Source organism: Panicum virgatum, chromosome 5K (assembly GCF_016808335.1).
Source record: "Panicum virgatum strain AP13 chromosome 5K, P.virgatum_v5, whole genome shotgun sequence".
NCBI classification, from domain to species: domain Eukaryota; kingdom Viridiplantae; phylum Streptophyta; class Magnoliopsida; order Poales; family Poaceae; genus Panicum; species Panicum virgatum.
Window position 1 is genome coordinate 24,535,304 of NC_053140.1, and position 19,522 is coordinate 24,554,825.

General features: G+C 43.0%; 1 pseudogene; it reads left to right on the top strand.

Annotated features, from left to right (window-relative positions):
• Nucleotides 1-12,189: 12,189 nt before the first annotated feature.
• On the top strand, nt 12,190-19,064 carry LOC120709809 (annotated as a pseudogene).
• The last annotated feature ends 458 nt before the right edge of the window (nt 19,065-19,522 follow it).

Genomic DNA, 19,522 nt, shown 5'->3' on the forward strand with positions numbered 1-19,522 from the left:
CGACAAGTCAGGACAATGACACCAAACCAGCTGCCCACGCCGAGCCACTTCCCGTGGTTCAACACTCGCTGCCTGCTCATCCCATGGTGACTCGCCTGCAGGTCTCGCTACATCGACTAACATTTCCCCAGACCTCAAGTCTGTTCATGCAGCGCTATGCGATCCCAATTGGCGCGCCGCCATGCAGGCCGAGTACGGCGCGCTTCTCGCCAACCAAACATGGGAACTTGTTCCTAAACCTATTGTGATGGTCATGTCGTCACCTGCAAGTGGGTGTGGCACCACAAACTCAAGGACAACGGCTCCCTCGGCCGCTACAAGGCCCGCTGGGTTGTGCGGAGGTTCACATAGCGTGTCGGCGTGGACTATGACGAGACATACTGTCCCGTTGTTAAGTCCGCCATAGTGCACACGGTGTCCACCCTTGCCGCGTCACGCAGCTAGCCTGTCCACCAGCTCGACGTCAACAACGCGTTCCTCCACGGCATCCTCGACAAGCAAATCAATGCCAAGCAGCCGGCAGGGTTTGTTGACCGCACCTGCCCAGAGTCCCAGACCATGTCTGCCACCTCAACAAGAGCTTATATGAGCTCAAACAAGCTTCGCGGGCTTGGTACAAGCGCTTCTCCTCGTTCCTCGGCGAGCTGGGCTTCACTCCGACACATTCTGATGCTTCATTGTTCGTGCGGCAGTGCGGCGGCGAGTCGGCATACCTTCTTCTCTATGTCGACGATATTGTGATCACCGCCTTGTCCACAGCTATGCTTCGTCAGGTGATCATCGCCATCAACAACGAGTTCGCCCTGAAAGATATGGGACCATTGCACAACTTCCTCGGCATCCATGTGCACCAGTCTGATCGTGGTTTCTTCCTTCATCAACGCCAGTACACTCGATCTTCTTGAGCGTGCTGTTGACGCTCACTAGTGACCATTTCTGAGCGTCAATATGGTCACAATAAATGGATGAACTTGCATTTCTTACACTCATGTCGCTAATAAATCACCGAATTCCACATGTTCCTCTAGATTTCTATGAGTGCAGGTTTTAGCTAAAAATGAAGGGCAATCACACCCTTTTAATCCAAGGAGCAAGACGTCGTCCAATCAGAAGCCACCACGCAATCATTACATGGATTGGAGGGCCCACCAGAGAAGCAAACCGACTTAACACACACCATGTCAGCATCAAGGGATAGGAGGGCCCACTGATTAGCCACTACGCAAAAGAGGAGGGCTAGTGGAGTTCAGGTTCGAGTCGTAGTTCAAGGTCTTAGAGTCTTCATGAAGAGTTCGGTATGTATTTTACCTTCTCTTTATGTAATGTTCTGAGTTTGTATTAGAGTTTATTTATCTATCCAGTACTTTGGTTCATATGCCTGTGCTTGTGTGTATGATCCTTCTCTTGAGCCATGCTTGATTTTTTTGATTCATATACTAGTCTAGTTCTTGTTTCATGGCTTTGCTTCATCTTCCTTAATTGGGCGCTCTAGAACTAAGGCCCCTGATAGACATGGGTGTCCTTGCGCAAGGCTAGAGTGGTGCTTGTTAGCGCAGGCGTGGTGCCTGGGTTAATGACCACGTTTGAATGCGACTCTATCCCACGGATTGAGAGGTAGCCGGTAGGTGGTGACAGCCCTGTTCGAGCCCTAGTAACCCTCCACATTCGGATAGAGTGGTAGGAGGTACATAAAGCTGTCGGTTGATTAGGCCTGTCCTGTTCAGCTGGTTGCGGTCTATCTAGTCCATGTTCGTAGGCTCTTCTATGTGTATGAATGGCTCAGCTCAACATGCTCATGAGTGTGTGCGATAGATTATGGTTTTAGTTACCCTTGATCTAGCTCTTGCCTCTCCACTGTCCTAAGGAAAATTTATCTAGTTACGTTTGTATGTTACGCTACCCCCTTTTATCATGAGCTATTCACCCCTGTTCGACCATGGATTCTAATTCATAGAGTTCTCCATAACTTAATAAACTTTTTATACCATCACCTTCCCTGCAGAAATATAAATGACACCCCTAGTCACTCTCGGGTAAAATGCTACGACGATACTCCGTGCGCTTGCGGATTTATTCGTGGCCCATGAAATACCTGCCACCCGATTGACGTCTGCGGGCGTTATCGTTCGGGATTACCCAGTCCCGGTGATGACATTGGTAGGCGTCAACAAGCATTTTTGGCGCCGTTGCCGGGGAAGGCATAGGTTAAAGAAGGTATTGAAGTTTGGAAAATCTCTATGGTTGGTGGCCGGAAGTCCAGCAGGACAACCATGCTGTCTTCTCGTTGTGTGAAGACAGGGGTAGTCTCCGATCGATTTCAATACGCCAATGAATTCCACGACGAATCTGAGTCGACTCCAAGACAAGCGTGATTTGGCACTCTCAACTTCGAGAAGTCAACAATCCAGCAATTGAATTGATCATGATTGCATCAGACCTTGGAAAAGGCTCAAGTTCTCCTTTCGAATGAGGTGCTCTATTGTCGTTGCCTGATCACCAACAACAAGGAACACTGCATCGATCGGACAAGTAGCCACATTTCGGTGCAATCAAGGTGAGTAAATATACTCAACCCTCAGGGGCAGTACCACGGGATGATGAGTATCATAAGAAGTTCTACACGATCAAAGAGGACCAAATGATATTCCCGATGCACCCCAGACACCACATCATGGTACGAATTTTTCTAACAATTTTCATGATGCAGTGTTCCACTTTGGAAATCCTCGTCAGGCTTGATCACTTTGGAAATCCTCGTCAGGCTTGATCCAAGCTGATAAGAATTAAAATGTCCCGTTCAAAAGACTCTAAATTTTGAACCCTTGCCGATAGGTAAATTGGTAGCTATCTCATGTTTAAATTCGATCATTGCATGTTTGAAATCCTTCCATTTTCATTTGATTCTTGCATGAGCATTTGCATCCTTTGCACAAAAACCCTTGCATGTTTTGATTCCCCACCTTTTGCATTTGCATCCTTCATGAATCTTGGATTTAAACAAGTGCCCAAGGAGCAATCTTGGAAGAAAATGGCTGCCATAAAAGTTTGGAACCTAGTGCATGCATCAGCTTGGATGATTTTCATGTCCAAATTCATTTGGGTCCACTCCTAGGCCTGCACCAGCCTACCCCTGCACGCATTCATACATTTTTGGAGTGTGTGGTAGTCATTAAGCATCTCTGAAAAAGATTGAAGGGGAATGGGCCCGGTACATGGCCGGCCGACCACCTTGGTCGGTCGACCAAGGGGTGGCGCCCCTCTATAAAAGCCGGTGCACAGGGGTCACTTGCACCACCCCTAGCTCGAGATACACCAGCACTACGTCGAGTTCTTCCTCCTTCTACTCTCTTTGCTCTTGTTCTTGATGCAAGTTCATAAGAAAAGAAGAAAAATATTTTCTTGCTTTTCATTTCCATTTGCATTTCATTTGCATGTTCCCTCGGACGCTGCCTGTATGGCCTCCAGTAGTCTCTGGGCTGCTCGCTGGATGTTTGGCCCATAGATGCAGTCACCAGTCAATGGGTCCAAGCTTCCCCCGTGACCATAAAACCAGGTCATTGACCTTTCAGGCCAGTTCATGGTCGCAGGTTGGATGCCTCTGTCAAGCAGATCCTGCTCCATCTTCTCCCATTTGTGTATTGCAAGCTTGTAGCCTCCTTGGCCTAGAGTGTGATGGTACACTTTCTTCGAGGCATTGTCTTTGGCCTTTTGCACCTTCTGAAGCCCAAGCTCTGAAGACTTGTATTCCACAAATGCATCCCAGTGATCCCTGAGCTTTTCGAGCTTGCCGGTAAATACGGGTGTGGTCCCGGTCTTGATATATTTCTTCGTCAAAATTTTCTTGAATGATTGCAGCTGTTCGGCCATCTTACTCAAGGCCCAGCGCTTGCATATCTCTTCGGATTCAGCTGGAACTGTGAAGTTTTTCTTAAGCTCCCGCCAGCAAAATTCTTTTTCTCTTTCGGGTACCGCATCCCGTTCCTCACTTGGATTGTAAGCTTTCCAGAGCCTGAAGCTGATCGGGATGTGGTCCCTGACAATACATCCGGATTGTCTTATGAATTTTTTGGCGGCAGCTTCTGGAGCGATCGGTTCACCATCTGGACCAACTTCCGTTATAATGAACCGCCCTTCCAGTTTTTTTGTTGGGCCTCGCTTCGTCTTTTTCTGCTGCGACGATGATCCAGACGGCTATAAAAAAACATTCATTGTATTCATATAGATTCAGATGAAAATATGATTGTCACTACAAATAAGTATAGTTGTGATATGTACATTAACACTTTGTTCAGCAGCAGCGTCATCCTGAATAGATGGTGGCTCAATTCCATCACCGGACATATTCAAATATATGTCGGTATTGCTGCCATCATCAGCTTGTTCAGCGACATCTCCTTGACCTTCGCCAATCATATTCAACAGGAACTGTTCGTCTTCCGCGTCTGTGTGTCGCGGGTCCATCGTAACTAAAATATGAATACAAATAAAACCCTTAAAAAAATTATCTAAATAATCCATATATTTAGATCGGTAACGATCGGAAACTATCGGAAACGATTCGATCGGTATCGGTAACGATCGGAAATGATTCGTTCGGTATCGGTAACGATCGGAAACTATCGGAAACGATTCGGTCGGGATCGGTAACGATCGGAAACTATCGGAAACGATTCGGTCGGGATCGGTAACGATCGAAAACTATCGGAAATGTTTGTGTGTTAGCGCGAGTTTGCGAGCTCGAGACATAATTAAAGAATAAATACATGATAAATTGAACTCTTTGAATGACATAAAAAAATAATAAATACATGATAAATTAATGTCTTTGAATGACATAATTAAATAATGAATACATCATAATAGAAATTCTCTCTAATTCTATATTTCCTTCTCTATTTCACTCTAAATTCTCTCTAATAATATATCCAAAATTGAATTCTAATAATATATCCAAAATTGAATTCTAATAATATTTCCATAACTGAATTCTACCAATATATCTATAATTGAATTCTAATAATATATCCAAAATTGAATTATAATAATATTTGCACAAAATTTGCACCTAATTCTAATAATTGAATTCTACTTAATACATAATAAATAAAATTAACACTACTCATACATGATAATTGAATTCTAATAATTGAATTCTACATAAACATAAAATTTGAAAAGAAAAAAGAAAATGCCGGCGGCACACTACTCACACAGGGCGGGGAAACCTAGGGGCACGGCCCTGGACGACGAGGCGGGGAGCTGGCGGCGCGGTGGCGCACAGCGGAGAGGGTGGCGGCGTGCAGTGGAGGCCGCCGGGGGCGGCGAAGACGAGGGTGTGCGCACGGAGTGGAGGCCGGGGCGGCGAAGACGAGGTGGCATGGGGCCGGGGACGGCGGCGCATCGGTGAGCGGCCTGGCGGGGTCGTCGTCCAAGGCGGCCGGGGCGTGGAGGCGGCGGAGCTCGGGCGGCACTCGGGGACGGCGGCGGAGCAGGAGGCGCGATGGGTGAGACGACGGCGGTGCGGCGCAGATCAGAAAAATACCCAAGTGTTGGAGGAAGGCGGAGGTTGAGCGACATATATAGGGGGCCCCCTTTTGTCCCGGGTGAAGCCACGACCCGGGACAAAAGGCCCTTTTGTCCAGGGTCGTGGCTCCACCTGAGACAAAAGGGGGGGCCTTTTGTCCCGGGTGGAGCCACGACCCGGGTGGCTCCACCCGGGACAAAATGTGTTTTTGGGCGGGCCGGGAAAATTCCCAGCCCGCGGCCCACCTTTAGTCCCGGGTGGATCTACCACCCGGGACAAAAGGGGCCCGTTTTCCCTCGTTCCCGCCAAATCTTATGTTTATTTTTATTTCTTTTTACTTCTCTTTTAAAATTGGCTTTCATTTGTTAATTCAGTTAATAAAATTATGATTCCAAAAATTATGGAACAAAATTTCTTATCTCTATATAAACTTGATACACGCAACAAAAATAATTAATTTTCATTCAAGTGATTGGGTCAACGAAATATCTAATTTTTTTGAAATCATATTTGTTATTTTGACCATGCAAAAATATATTAGGTGAACAAATTTTTTCAAACTGTTGCTTTTCGACAGAAAGTGGATTCTATCACGATATTAACGTTTAAAAAGTGAATTTTAGATAAAATTAAGCAATTTCATGATATTAATGAGTAGTGTGTGAGTTTGAGAGATAGTGTGTGTTAGTGAGATTGTGTGTGTTAGTGAGAGAGTATAGTGTGTTAATGTGAATGTAATTTCATGAACTAAATAAAATTAGTTGAGTAATCCATTATTGAATGAAAATTATAATTGAGTCTGGTAATTAAGTGAAAAATATAAAAAATAATATATATAACACATAAAGTATAATTGTACAGTACATATATAATAAAAGTATTCGAATTGCGATTATATTTTTATACAATAATATAAAATGATTCAAGTACATGAAGGATTAGCGGTAACAAACTTTCTCCTCACAAATGTCCCTTGATTATGATCACGGCGCAAATATGGAGCATCATCATTGGCTAGCAGGATGCATGGATCAGCATTTACTTCGAAAGGTGGAATGACAACAAAATTATTATATTCTTCTGACAAGTCTGTCTTGTCCCCCACTCCAACGATGTTTCTCTTTCCTAATAGAACTATGTGTCGCTTAGACTCATCCTTTTGCTTGTTTATCCTCTTCTTTGGCTTGCTGGACATGTCCTTAATGTAGAAAACCTGAGCGACATCCTGGGCTAGGACAAATGGCTCGTCTCTATACCCAAGATTGTTGAGCTCAACTATTGTCATCCCATACTCATCTTTTATTACCCCTCCTCCAGATAGCTTAACCCATTGGCAACGAAATAGAGGCACCTTAAAATTGGGACCGTAATCCAGCTCCCATATCTCTTCAATATAGCCGTAATATGTGTCCTTTTTTCCATTATTGTCCGTGGCATTCATACGAACACCGCTGTTTTGGTTGGTACTCTTTTTATCTTGGGCTATCGTATAAAATGTGTTTCCATTTATCTCGTACCCTTGGTATGTTAAGATATTCCAAGATGGTCCCCTAGCCAATAAGAACAGTTGTTCACTTATATCCATGTTATGCTTTAGATGCTTCCGCAACCAGCTGCAGAAAGTGTTCATGTGCTCACGTGTAATCCATGCCTCAGACTTTTCCGGGAAATTGGAGAGCAGAGTTTTCTTGTGTTCCTCGATATATGGGTCAACCAAGGATGATTGTTGAAGAACTGTATAATGCGCTTTCTTGAATGAGAAATCATCTATGCAGACATAAGATTTCTTTTCTAATGTACCCTTTCCAGTTAGTCTCCCCTCATATCGCGATTCAGGGACTCCAATTGGTTTAAGGTCATCAATAAAGTCAACACAAAAGTCAATGACCTCCTCAGTTCCGTAGGCATTAGCGATGCTTCCTTCTGGACGAGCTCGATTACGAACACATTTCTTGAGTACCCCCATGAACCTTTCGAATGGGAACATATTGTGTAGAAATAATGGTCCGAGGATATCAATCTCTTTGACAAGGTGCACTAGAAGATGTGTCATGATGTTGAAGAAAGATGGTGGAAATATCAGCTCAAAGCCAACAAGACAATCACCACATCATTTTGCAGCTTTATCAAATTCTCCAGGTCAATTATCGTCTGAGAAACTGCGTTGAGGAAGGCACATAGCTTCACGATGGTTAACCGGATGTTATCAGGCAGAATCCCCCGCAGCACAACCGGAAGACGTTCGGTCATAAGCACATGACAGTCATGGGATTTGAGATTTGTAAATTTCTTCTCCGCCAAATTTAAGATTCCTTTTATATTGGATGAGTATCCAGATGGAACATTTATACTGCTCAAGTAGTCAAACATGGTTTCTTTCTCTTCCTTGCTAAGAGTATAGCTGGCAGGACTTAAGTATTGTCGTCGATTATCTCACTGTTGTGGATGTAAGGCATCTCGTTCTTCCATACGTTGCAATTCTTGACATGCTTCTACTGTATCTTTTGTCTTTCCGTACACTCCCAAGAATGCTATCAGGTTGACGCAAAAATTGTTCGTGAGGTGCATCACATCAATTGCATGACGAACATCTAAGACTTCCCAATATGGTAGCTTCCAAAATATAGATTTCTTCTTCGACATGGACGCCATTCCGTTTTTGTTCGGAATAGGCTGGCTACCAGATCCCTTTCCAAAAATAACTTCTAGATCTTTTACCATGTTGAAGACGTCTTTACCACTACGGTGCATCGGTTTTGTTCGGTGGTCCGCTTGGCCTTTGAAATGCTTGCCCTTCTTTCGTACCGCATGCCTGATGGGAAGAAACCGACGATGACCCATGTATACAACCTTCTTATAGTGAGTCAACCATATATTATCGGTATCATCTAAACAGTGTGTGCATGCTTTGTATCCCTTGTTCAAATGTCCTGACAAGTTACTAAGAGCAGGCCAGTCATTGATCGTTACGAACCGCAATGCTCGTAGGTTGAAGTTTTCCTATTTGTAGTCATCCCACATCCGTACACCTTCATCGCTCCAGAGAAATAAGAGTTCTTCGACCAATGGTCTTACGTACACATCAATGTCATTTCCGGGCTGCTTTGGACCCGGGATAAGCACTGGCATTATGATGAACTTTCGTTTCATGTAGAGCCATGGTGGAAGATGGTACATATAAAGAGTCACAGGCCAAGTGCTATGACCACTGCTCATCTCACCAAAAGGATTCATGTCATCCGTACTCAAACCGAACCTTATGTTTCTCGCATCCAACTCAAATTCAGGGTACGTTCTATCTATTTTTCTCCACTGCGACCCTTCAGCGGGGTGTCTCAACATCGAGTCTTTTTTGCGTTCCTCTTTGTGTCATTGCATCAACTTAGCATTATCTTTATTTCTAAACAGACGCTTCAAACGTGGTATTATAGGCGAATACCACATGACCTTCGCAGGTACTCTCTTCCGGGGAGGCTCCCCCTCGACATCTCCAAGTTCATCTTTTCTAATCTTGTAACGCAATGCACTGCATACGGGACATGCATCCAAATTCTCGTACTCGCCTCGGTAGAGGATGCAGTCCTTGGGGGCATGCATGTATCTTTTGCACTTCCAATCCTAAAGGGCAAACAAGTTGTTTGGTTTCATACGTTGTGGCAGGCAATTCGTTGTCCTTAGGAAGCATTTTTTAGCAAGTTTGAGTAATTCACCAAATCCCTTATCGGATACACCATTTGTCGCCTTCTATTGCAGCAACTCCAAGGTGGTGCCAAGTTTCTTCAATCCATTTTGACAATCTGGGTACAACAACTTACGGTGGTCCTCTAACAACTTCTGGAACTTCAATCTCTCCGTTTCACTCTCACAGTCTGCCTGCACATTGTGCAATGCCTGCCCCAGATCGTTGCTGGGATCATTTTCTGCTACATCTACTTCGGGCTCTTCTATGGGAATATCGTCATTAAATGCACCGATTCTAGCATTCCCGGGAAAGTGGTCGTTAAAATCTTCTTCTTCATTGTCTTCCATGGTAACCCCATATTCTCCGTGCTTCGTCCAACAAACATACTTCTCCATGAAACCATTTGCGAAAATGTGGCTGTGTAGGATTTTTGAAGATGAGTAATCCTTGTTATTGTTGCAATGAACACACGGGTAGCACATAAAACCATTCTTCTTGTTTGCCTTAGCCACAGACAAAAAATAATGCAGGCCATCAATGAATTCTTTCGAACGTCAGTCAGCATTGTACATCCATTGCCGGTCCATCTGTATTTTAAATAAATCGATTTGAATTCTTTACACGTATCGAATAAATAAAATATATCAAACCTAAATTAAACTAAATATAACATAACATGAATAATTAAAAGATATGCAATATCCATCATACATCTTGATTAATTAAAAGGAGTACTTAATCCATTACAGAACTTAACAAAGGAGTACTATACATGAAACTTAAAAATTCGGACAACAACACATAGGTTTTCAACCGTCCTTGCGTTGGAACGCAGAATGCTCTAACGGATTTCTTGCTGGCGCAGAAGAAGATGGCGGAGTTGAAACCTCCGAGTTTGGTGGTGACAAACCGTAACGCCGCAATAAATCCTCAAGATCAAACGGAGGTTCCTCGCCCCTTGCCATGCATTCTCTATATTCTTTTTTTCAAATAACGGAGCGCTGCCCTATGAAAAACGCTAGGTTTTTTGGACCGACGACCTACTCGAGTTGTGCCATTCTCTTCAGAAGGACAACGATCACCCCCACCGGCGCCACTCCCTCCAGCTGTTGAAGCCATATTTTACACAAAATTATAAATTCTTACCATTACAATGCAAAAATTATTTACTATTACAATTACAATGATCAGATTAATAACTCTTGCAAATAGCAATGAAATCATACATATAAAAAAGATGAAATGTATCATTAATCCTCAAGAAATCTCTAATTAATTGAAAGAAATCTCCATAACTTCTAATTACTTTGACACCCTTCAGTTCCAGGAGTACACTCTTTTCAATATCCAGAAACCCTCTAGAAGAAAAATAAACCTTTATTTCTGAAAATGTATATGTCAGTAACCTCAACCATGCGGTGATGACACTGCCTTTCGGGGGGACACGGTGCGGTACAAGGATGTCACCAATCGGCCAGTCGCAGCACCAACATTTACGATTAATAGGCACAGCACTTGGCACATGCAGCGTGCTCGTTGATATGCTCTCAGTACAACAACGGCCATGCTGACTGCGTCAAATGCTGTCTTCTTATCAATCAGAAGTGCTGGTGATGCGACCAACCGATTCGCGACGTCCTTATAGCGCATCGTGTATCCCCGAAAGGTAGTGCCATCACCGTTGGATGGAGATTAACGACGTATACTTGTCTCGAAATAAAGATTTTTTTAGCTTCTAGATGGTTTCAATGTGAGCCTGAATAAATATATCACTAGAGTGTCAAAATAATCCATTCATAATACAAAAAATTCTAATATACTCATTTCATTAATTCATTCATGAATAAAAAATCAACTATCAACAATATGGTCATATATACAAGTACATCACATGAAGTGTCTACACTCATTCTAAAAATTTCTACTATCCACATACTCATCTAAATCTAAAAGAAAATCACACCTACATATGCAATCTAGCTAAATGTCCAAGAAATGAGCTAGCTACACATTTTCTCTATTTCTAAAGCATGAAATGAGCTATACAAGCCAAGGAAGAAGAGAAAAACAAGCCCCAAACCTTTAGCGCCAATGGATGGACGGGGAATCAAAGATCTTCACAAATATGGTGTAGAAATGAGCAAGAACTCCCCTCTCCCGAGCCAAGAACAGCAAGAAACAAGTGAGCTGAATGGCTCGGGCGGGCGGAGAGGGAAGAGGATAAGGGGGCCAAGGCCTTTTGTCCCGGTTGGAGACACCAACCGGAATAAAATGCCGTCCTTTTGTCCCGGTTTGTACCTCCAACCGGGACAAAAGGCCCCTGTACCCCGCTAGCCCGGCTAGCCGTTGGACCCGGGACAAAAGCCACCTATTGTCCTGGGCCCAAAGGCTGCCGGGACAAATGGCCTGGAACAAAGCCCTATTCTGTAGTAGTGGCAGCAGCTTGGGGTTCTCACGGGATAGTGTTGTTGGCGTTGACCCAACCGTGAATGGAAGAACATGGGCGGTCGACGTGAAGCTCCCCCTCCCATACTTCCTGAGGCGCCGTAACATGATACGGGCGCAAGGCTACGACATCCAGGTCAACGTACGTGGAATAACAGCTTGATCGCTGCTTGCATTACTCTGTGTCCGGAAGTCCAATTAGGTGAAGGTGTAACCACTCTTGTGGGGGATGGTGAGTGCGCATGCATACGTTGCTGTGGGGCAAACATCAATTTTGGCTACTCTTTCTACAACATACAGATACACAAGCTTAATCGATCAGAATATAGGGCTTCTTCCTTCGATTATCACAGTGGTTTCACCATAGTTAACGAGAGTTATGCTGAGACGACGAACGAGGTGTCTCGTAAAGCAACGCTAAGCTGGATGGCAGAAAGTAATTCAACATGTTCTACAAATGTGTCTGCTCCTGAATGCCGCAGCTCCCACAGCTCTTGCCTAAACATGGCTTTTTTTTTTTTTGCGGGTATGCCTAAACATGACGATAGGCTTGTTTGATGACAGTGGGTATGTGTGCCAGTGCTCTGAAGGCTACAAGGGCAATCCATACGTCTCGGATGGATGCGAATTGAAGGTATACGTCTATATTACTAATAACTTGCATTTTATATAAGTATACCTGAGCTGTATGAATCTACAAAAATTATTACCCCCTATATTCCTAATATAAGTCCATGCATGTGTTTGTTTAGATGTCGATGAATGCAGCTCTCCAGGTAGCTACGATTGTTATGGCAACTGCACGAATACGCCTGGAAGTTTTATTTGCCAATGCCCAGCTGGATTCACGGGCAATGCTTCTCGCCCAAATGGATGCATAGGTATCATAATGGGGATGTCTATACCACACCAGGGTATTGCCCTCTACAGGCCACACCCAAATATTTGGCATGCACGCAACATGTTTTTTTTAAAAAGAAAATCAGGTATTTTTTAGGTGTGTAGCACCTAAATTAATTGTGTTACAGAATTCAGGTATTTTGAGGTTGTTCTACACCAAAATTTTTAGTTACACCAAACCTATTAAGAAATCACACCAAAAAATCACTGTAACTCTAGTGTACGTTAACTGTAAATCTAGTATAAATTGACTGTAACTAGGAATTCAAGTGTCATAAGACATTTCAACATCCAAATTTTGACTTGTTCCCTTCATACATGCTAATTAGAAAGAAGAAAAATAAAAGAAAGGAGATAAGAAAAATTCAGGTGTGGCTAGTAGAACCAAATATCCGAGTGTGATATAGGATTCCCGAAAAATTAAAATTACCCACCACTGCCATTACAATAAAAAAAATTAAAATTACCCACAACTGCCATTACAATAAAAATTAACCCAAAATAGCCTTGTATCTAACTAAATATAACCCACCATACCATTATGAAGAGATTAATGCAATATACCTATTAGATATATATACACACATTATCTGGTTATATCAATATTACAAAAATAAAGCCAACAAAATCCATTCAATAAAACAAGGAAAATGATTGTATACATCTATACTGCTATGAAAAAAAATCTAATACTATTAGGTGTGTACGATATATATGGCCGACTTCTAGAATTAATGAAACATTAATCCAAAAACATTATTGATCTGGAAAGAACTAATTATACACGGAGTAGTATCTATAGAAGATTGAACAAAGAAGATAATAGTAGGGCACCAACAAAGAAGAACATTGTGATAATAGGCATATATATTGAATCATTTTTATTTTAAAAAGTCATATGTGTGAAATAAAGGAAAAGATATCAAGTAGAATTATAATCTTATAAAAAATCACGAGAATACGAAGATATATAACCATTTGAAATATTCATACTAGCTGTGCAAGTTGCACATGTCACGCCACTAGTTACTAGTATAACAACTGCCAACATAGCTCGATCTGTGCTTACATATATGTCTCGCTCACAACGTCAGCCACGTTAAACATATTTAGCTTGCTCGTCTATTTAAGCCTCAAATATCCTCCTTCAGAAAGAATGCATAGTATCGTATCTGTATTATCAGTGCAATGATATGATTTTCTTCTCCTCGCTGTGTTGTGTTAACATGTTTAATTTAGTGTGTGTGTATATATATATATATATAAATCCGGTTCCCACCCATCGATCCAACCCGTCCCCCACCTGTCCAGCTTCTGCGTTCTGCGAGCACGAGACGCGAGCGCGCGGAGCGCGCGAGCGGCGAGTGCGAGACCTCCCGCATCGGGGGCGCGCGGACCGGCGGGGGCAGAGGCCGCGGCCGTGCACGGGCCTGCGGTGTGCCGCGCGGGGCGGAGGTCGTGGCGGAGCGAGCGGCGGCGGCGGGGCGGAAAACGACACGAGCGCGAGCCATGAGCCGCGCGGAGCGTGGCGAGAGGCGAGCGCGAGAAGTCGCGCCGCGCTGGGAGCTGCGGGGCGGCATGCACGGGGAGCAGCGGCGTGGCCTCGCGAGGAGCGGAGGCGGCATGGGTGCAGCCGCAGGGACTCGCTGCACGGAACGGCCGTGGACCAGCAGTCGCGCAGCAGGGAGCGGTGACCGCAGCGGCCAACGGGCGCGGTGCCGCGGTGGCGGCGGCTCGGCCTTCCCGGGAGCAGCGGAGCAGCCTCGCAGGGAGCGGCGGCCGCGCGGAGTGACAGCATCGCGTGGGACGGCGCAGCGTGCTCGGAGCGGCGGCCGGGGCGGGAGTGGCTGCAGGCGAGCGCAGCCCGCAAAAATCGCAGCTCGCATAGAGCAGTGTGGAGCAGAGCCAGGAGCACGCGCATGCTGCGAAATTTCACTGATTTGATTTGCTGTGATTTGTAGATAATGGCATCTGCCAAAGTAATTGAGCTCTTATCACCGACGATTTCACTGCCACACTGATTTGAGGGAATAGTTTTTTGTTCGTGTGTATTTTGATCCATCAAATTCAGTAATCTACCTCCGCTCAAAAATCTCTATATTTTGTTAGTAAATGCACTCCGTCAAACTGACATGGCAAAAAATTATTTAAGATGCGTTGTATTGTTCCAGTAATGCGTTTTTGTAGTTTCACTAGTGACAATTACTAAACTATCTCAATATCATGTAGTTCAGTAGTCCAATATTATCATTGGTGATATATCAAAAAGTCACCAATAGTCTGGTAGTAAAAATATAAAATTACTCAAGCTTCATCTTGGAATTCGAAAAAATTACCAAAGCATATTACTTCTTCACTTAGTATGTTTTTCTATGATTAAGTTCATTAATTGGTGGTATGGTTTTTAGTTTTGTTCTTAGCTATCGAGATCAGTATTCGGATCTAAAATGGTTCAGTAAAAATGGCCTATTCTCTAAGATCCAGCAACTGGATGCATTGCTGTCAGTAATTGCTGAGCGTGTATGGGAATATGTGTTTGAATTACTGAATTACTTGAGATGTGCACAGAGTTGGTATACACATGGTTCTTGGGTGCTTCCATTACTGAAAATACTGGATCCAAGTAATTACTGAGCATGTATGACAGAATTGTGTGAATTACTGAATTAGTTGATTCGATGACATGAAAAATTACTGACATAGTATACATATGTCAACGTGCCTGGAGGCGGCCGCGTGTTATCTGTCCCGAGGTGAGCATGTTGGGGTGTGGAAATTATTGAAAAAACTTTCACTAGGGTTTGAAGTATCTGGCACTTGATATGCAGGTTTGAAGACATATGGGTAGGCATTACCGGATCACAAAAAAATTCTATGGATTTGTTCGATAAATGGGCTTCGATGTATGGAATAACTTAATCTATATATGCATAGGCATGACTGGACGTACATAAAAATTGCCGATACTTACTGACTACTGGATCTGCATGAGAAAATACTGAACATCTGGAAGGTACACCTTTGTTGATTGCAAAAAAATGATTTATGAAAACAAGGTGTTGGTGAACCTGAAAAAATTACTGGATGTATATATTACTGAATAACTAGATTGTTGAATACAAGCATCTGCTGAATATTTATTTTATTACGGAGTCTCTCAGTTACTGAATCCAAAAACACTTGAACTATTGCAACAATTACTGCCCTTCATGGAATCCTAAATCCATCCAATGTACAAAAAAATTCTAAATAACTAGATCTCCAAATTACTGAATACATCAAATAAAAAAAGTGTAGGTGAAAAGTCCCAAGTCACCAAAAACATAAGGAAAAAATATTGGATGTACATAAAAAGAAAATATTGAATAATTGATCTTCATATTACTGGATCGAAGAAAGTACATGGTGGGTTACTGGAAAAATCATTCACCAAAAACCTGAGAAATTACTGGAAAAAAGTGCATAGTACTGAAAGCTAGTTCTCTGGATTATTGAATCCAAGAATATACATATAGTTGGGTGGTTACTACACATATGTACACATATTAGTTATGTTTAACTATCTCATGTAGCCTCCAAAACACAAAAACACATAAAGTCTAAAAAAAGTTCAGTAGTATCATTGTCGTATGCATGATCCGATGAGTTGGGAAGGGGTGCAATGCCCACATGAATCTGCCACCAGTTAAACTCTGATAAAGATCATTGAGAAAAACAGAGCAAAAGACCGGCAGGATACTGAATTACTTGGTTGCTGGTTTACTGAGAATAAATGAAACGCTGCATAGTATTAATAGGTTACAGAGAATTATATAGTATTACTGGGGTATTGAGGGATTACTCATATATGTAAGTATTAATGAATTATTAAATGCAAGCATCTGCTGAATATTTATTACTGAATAACTAGATTAATGAATGCAAGTATCTGCTGAATATTTATTACTGAGTCTCTTGGTTACCGAATCCAAATATATGAACTATTTGCAACAATTAGTAGGCATGAAAATACTGATTAGATGGATCTATTGATTACTTAACCTACGAATGCATATAAAAAATTCGTGAATGACTGGATCTTCGGATTACTGAATCCATTCAATGTAAAAAAGGAGTCTCTATGTTACTGAGTCTCTCAGTTACTGAATCCAATTACTGAATATTTATTACATAAAAGAACTACTGAATAACTCGATCTCCCTGTTACTGAATCCAAGCATGAACATGGTGTGTTACTAGAAAAACAATTCATCAAAAACCTGAGAAATTACTGAAAAAGTGCATAATACTGAATAGTTAGTTCTATGGACGAGGCGATGAGTCGAAAAGGGTGCCATGCCCACGATGAACCTGACGGAAAAGAGAAACAAAAAGAAACAATTCATCAACAAGCAGGAACTACAGAACGCAGTGGAGGGGAGAACCGCGTACACCCAAATTGCGCAGCCAGGCAGCTCCCGATTTGAGCCATTGGCGCAGATCAGCAGCCCTGCCGCCTGTCCGGGTAGCCACGCTCCCTGCTCCCGCCGCGCTCGTGCCGGCCACGCGACCGCTGCTCGAGCCTGCTCGAGGCCGCACGAGCCGGCTGCGCTTGGGGCCGCCCGCCTCCGCTGCTCGCCGTCGCTGCCACTCGGGCCGGCTACGCGAGCTCCACTCGTGGGCTGCGCTCCCAGCTGTGCTCGGGGCCGTCCGCCTCCGCTGCTCGCCGCCGCCGCCGCCGCCGCCGCCGCCACCAGGCGGGATTTCTGCGTTGGGGGAAAAGAAGCAACCAATCAGGGTTGGGTTGGGTGGTGGTGGGGCATGTGGGGTTAATGGGTGTCTGGGTTTGGGTGGTGTGCGGGTCAGCCGGTCAGGCGCGCGGGGTTGAGAGGTTTGCGGGTCGGGCGCGCGGGCTTGGGTGGGTTGGATGTTGGGTGTAGAATACTAATCTACACCTAGGGTGTAAAATAGCACATAGGTATATATATATATATATATATATATATATATATATATATATATATATATATATATAGAACGTAGATGAGTGTGTGAACCCTGAAGCACATTCCTGCTATGGAACCTGCCAAAATCGCCAAAGGGACTTTTACTAGCCAATGCCCCGATGGAAACTTTGGAAATCCTTTCACTAAAGGAGGGTGCAAAAGGAATTCCTTCATAGGTGCTAAACCACTATCCTCTGACCTGTTACCTTATTTTTCTACATTTATTTAATTTTGTAATCACAAACATTATATGTGTTTCTACATTATAGAGCTTCATTATTGCGATGCTTCCAAGTTCCAACACATGAATTGGCATCTTTAATTTTCAGCTTTAAGCATTGGCCTAGGAGTTGACGGTGGAATAAGTCTTTTGCTTCTAGCACTTGGTGCTCCCTTCATAGCACACAAAATCAAGCTACGGAAGGTGAAAAAGATGAGAGAGAAATATTTTTATCAAAATCATTGGTTACTCTTGCAACAACTAATATCGAATAATATTGATATTGGGGAAAGGATGATCATTACCTTAAGGGAGCTAGAGAAGGCTACAAACAATTTTGATAAATCCCGTATAATTGGTGGAGGAGGGCATGTTGTTGTGTCCAAAGGAATTATTGATCTATGGGTAGTGGCAATCAAGAGATCAAAGATTGTTGTGCAAAGGGAAAACGAAGAATTTATAAATGAAGTTGCGGTTCTTTCTCAAGTGAACCATAGAAATGTGGTGAAGCTATTAGGATGTTGCCTTGAGGCTGAAGTCCCACTACTAGTTTATGAGTTTATCACAAATGGCACTCTTCATCAACATCTTCACATTGAAGGACCGATATCACTATCATGGGCTGACCGAATAAGAATTGCACTTGAAGTTGCTAGAGCTCTATCCTATCTACATTCATCTGCTTCAATGCCCATATTCCACAGAGATATCAAGTCCTCCAACATACTTCTTGACGATAATTTAACAGCAAAGGTATCAGACTTTGGAGCTTCAAGGTACATTCCAATTGATAAAACAGGAATAACCACGGTAGTTCAAGGAACAATTGGCAACTTAGATCCAATGTACTATTACACAGGCCGACTAACTGATAAGAGCGATGTCTTCAGTTTTGGTGTTCTTCTTGTGGAATTGCTCACAAGGAAGCAACCATTCCTCTATAGGTCCATTGATGGTGACAGTCTTGTTTCACATTTTGTGAAGCAGGTAGCACAGGGAAACCTAGCTGGAATGATAGATCCTCAAGTCATGGAAGAGGAACACGGAGAAGTGCAAGAAGTAGCTATACTAGCATTGGCCTGTACTAAACTTAGCGGAGAAGGCTGGCCTACGATGAGAGAAGTGGAGATGACCCTTGAGAACTTACTAGTCAAGAAGAAGCTTGTCCCAAGTACTATGGCACCAAGGAGAAATGATGAGGATGAAACTCTGGTACAATACATGCCAACTGAACGGGTAACTGATGAAGCAAGCCAAAAGTACACTATGGAAGAGGAAATATTGTTGTCTGCAAGCTACCTTCGATAAACTTGCTTTGTTGTCTTCTAAATGTAACATATTTTCTTGGACAATTGATTTTAGTTCCTTGCATGAATAATATATTGCACCTCACTTTAGTTTAAAATAGTACATGGAATACACAGACAGTAAAGTACCTAGCTTGAGATTAAATTTTTTTTCTTTATGTACCTTCAGACCATAGTTTGCATCCGGATTATGAGAGGGGTGAATGGTGGATATTCAGGATGTATCTTGGATAAGTCTACCTTGAGTTCCCTGATAAAATTAGACATAATAAAATGAGTAGAGACTGATTGTGTATGTCACCATAATATTGATAATAGACAAGGGATTCTTGCAGGAAAAAGGGCATGGTTTCATTTGGAGTAGCAATGTACAAAATACCAATTGTTGGTGCAGCCCAAGAAATAGACACGCTCACAACTCACTGGAACATAGCACATGTGCTCAAGGAGATAGCAATG